The following is a 2,660-nucleotide window of genomic DNA, read 5'->3' on the forward strand; positions in this document are numbered from 1 at the left end:
GTTTGAAATTGTTGGCATGACATCGACTGAGTTGACTTTTGCTGTTGGATTTGCATATATGGAGTCTGAGCAAACAGAGAATTTTTGCTGGGTATTGGAGAAATTAAAAGAGTTGTTTGTGAAGAAAGACATGTGTCCACAAGTGATTTTGACAGATAGAGATCTTGCTTTGATGAGGGTATTTTGGTCAAAAAAATTTAAATGTAGGGGTATGGGTACAATTGTAGGGGTATAGGGTAAAATTTTCAAAGTCCCAAGAACCGGGTTCAACAAAAAAACCTAACGCCTCTCTGCAGCTATTGGTTCAAGAGGAGAAATGGATCCGGTTTGAGGAACTTCTTCCCAAATACTCAAATCCCTAATTTACAAGACAAGAAATCAGATACTGAATCACGCGCGCCACCGTGAATGAACCGAAGCTCCGCTGCACTCTTCTAATCTTGGCAACGCATTCAGAACCTTCATCATCCGCACACGTCCCTCATTAAGAAACAGATTCAAATTTTCGCGCCATCGTCAATAGACCCCAGCAAGATAGATGATGATTTCGCGAGACATCTCGATACTCAAGTGAAATGGGATGGAAATCTAGCACGCAATAGAAAAAAAGCGAAGGGAGCAACACCTACCGACTCCGACATGTTGTTGACGTCCGTTGTTCCCGATGAAGATGAACGGTGAAGCGTCGAAGACGTGAGAAGATTCGTGGCTTGCGCTTTTCCTAAATGAAGCGATCGCATATTTGTTGATGAAGGGCGTTGTATTGAAGAGTGCGACACCGTTGAATCTGTCGTGTTATTGAAAGTGAAGAATGAAGGAACATTCTAGTCGATTGAGTCGAAAAGCGTTGATCCGTGCCCTTCCCTTCCTTGTGAGATGGAGAATTTAGGGAGTCCCTGGTATGCCTTTCCTTTTTGTTTTCTGATTTCCAATTTCTTCCTTTAATCTCCTTCTTGCTGATTCTTCTTTTCGATTCTGTGATGCTTCTGTTTCTCCTTTTCATCCCTTTTCTGTCATCTGTTAGAGGAGTTATATGAGGTCGCCGAAGTAGTTGCAGATTCTGTTTGAGTCATGGAACTCGAGAAAGATGAAGGAGTGTGAGGGAAGTGAGCATTTTGTGATAGTTTTGGGTGTAGTTCAGTTCTGTTGAGAAGTTCTGGTGTGAGTGAGATCGATTGGGGGAGGGGTTAGTTATGGTTCGTTTTGTTTGTTAGAGAGAAAGGGGGTTTAAAGGTTGAACCTTGGAAGAAGGTTAGGGATGAGGTTAGATGGAAGAAGGTTAGAGAGGTTTTTTTGCGATTTCTGTTATGGGCGGTTATGGAAAAGTTGTGAATTGTTTTTTTTATTCCCCCTTTTGGAGGGAGTTATTGTTCTGTTATAAGGGTTGTTAAGAGTTTGTTGAATCAGTTGGGAATTCGGTTACGATTCTGCTATATGGAAAGTGGTTAGAGGTTGAGAGTCTTTCGGTTAGTGGTTGAGTTTTTTATTTTATTCTGTTGGAATTGAGGGGGTTTTATGAGATGGAGTTGTTATTGAAAAGGTCTATTTGTTAAGGGTTGGAATTCGGTTGGAAGGTTCTAGGAGGTTGATGGAAGGTGAAACAGTTAGAATTGTTATCCGGTCTTGGAATGGTTTTAAAGGTTTTATGAGAAGTTTTGTTATGATTTTTCTGCAGCTAGTTTTGGAAATTGGCCATTGGGATTAGCAGCTATCTTAGCTTCATGGTATTAGAACATGACTTGAAATGTTAGCTTATTTGATGGCTTAGAATGGTAGCATGTTACATGCTGATTTTTTGGTTCTTCTTTTATGCAGGTCTGCTATCAGTAGTTTGAATTTTGTTGTGGTTCTGTTATGAAAAATTGTTGCAGGGCATTCAAGACCGACTTGGAGGTTTTGTGAAGGGATTCCCTGATTGGTTTGGTGATGACTTGTTCGGTTAAATGAGACAAATGATATTGCAGAAAAATGACCCAGATGGTATAACCTCAACTCCCCATTTAAAACCTGTTGCTGCTTACTGTTGCACATGGCTGTTTTTTACAGGTTCAGTTTGGAAGTTTTCTTTCTTCCGGTTCTGTTATAAACCTCTATTTCCAGTTGGTAGTTTCTTGTGAGAAGTTGTTGAAAAATATGGTTATAGGTTGGAATTGTTTACATTGATTTTTCTCTGCTGCAGGTCTTGTTATGTTATCATGGATCAAGATGGATCAAAGCTTGGGGTGTATTGGATTGGTTTTGGATTCTTGGACATTAAGTTATAATTCTTGCAAATTGAACTAGGGATATGTGAATTGAATGTATTTGTATGGTATTTAGAATTTGGTTTATGTAAATTAAGAATGGAATTTAATGAAAAAGGGAATTGATTCCATTTATATGTTTGGAAATTGACTTATGTTTTGGAATATGATTAATGGTAATTGAATGGTTTATGAATGATTTGGGAATCTTGGAAAATGCCTTGTAAAGTGTTATAATTTGAATTGAATGCGATTGAAATTGATATTAAATGGTTCATGAAATGCAAACTTGAATTGAATGTATGATTATGTATTGAACAATGGTTTAATAGAAATTGATAGTTCATGCTTTTGGAATTGCACATTAGAAAATGACTAAAAGGATGGCTAAGGAATGTAATATCAAAAAATGGCTTA

General features: G+C 38.0%; 1 long non-coding RNA gene across 2 annotated transcripts; it reads left to right on the forward strand.

Annotated features, from left to right (window-relative positions):
* Positions 1-247: 247 nt before the first annotated feature.
* On the forward strand, positions 248-2,380 carry LOC127105704 (uncharacterized). 2 transcript variants are annotated; one of them, XR_007795111.1, is made up of 4 exons: positions 249-899; positions 1,025-1,724; positions 1,816-2,046; positions 2,180-2,380. It is a non-coding gene; the product is annotated as an uncharacterized LOC127105704 (long non-coding RNA). The 2 variants fall into 2 exon arrangements; XR_007795110.1 differs by having other exon boundaries at positions 248-1,724.
* Positions 2,381-2,660: the final 280 nt, after the last annotated feature.

This window comes from Lathyrus oleraceus, chromosome 7 (genome assembly GCF_024323335.1).
Source record: "Lathyrus oleraceus cultivar Zhongwan6 chromosome 7, CAAS_Psat_ZW6_1.0, whole genome shotgun sequence".
Taxonomy (NCBI): Eukaryota; Viridiplantae; Streptophyta; class Magnoliopsida; order Fabales; family Fabaceae; genus Lathyrus; species Lathyrus oleraceus.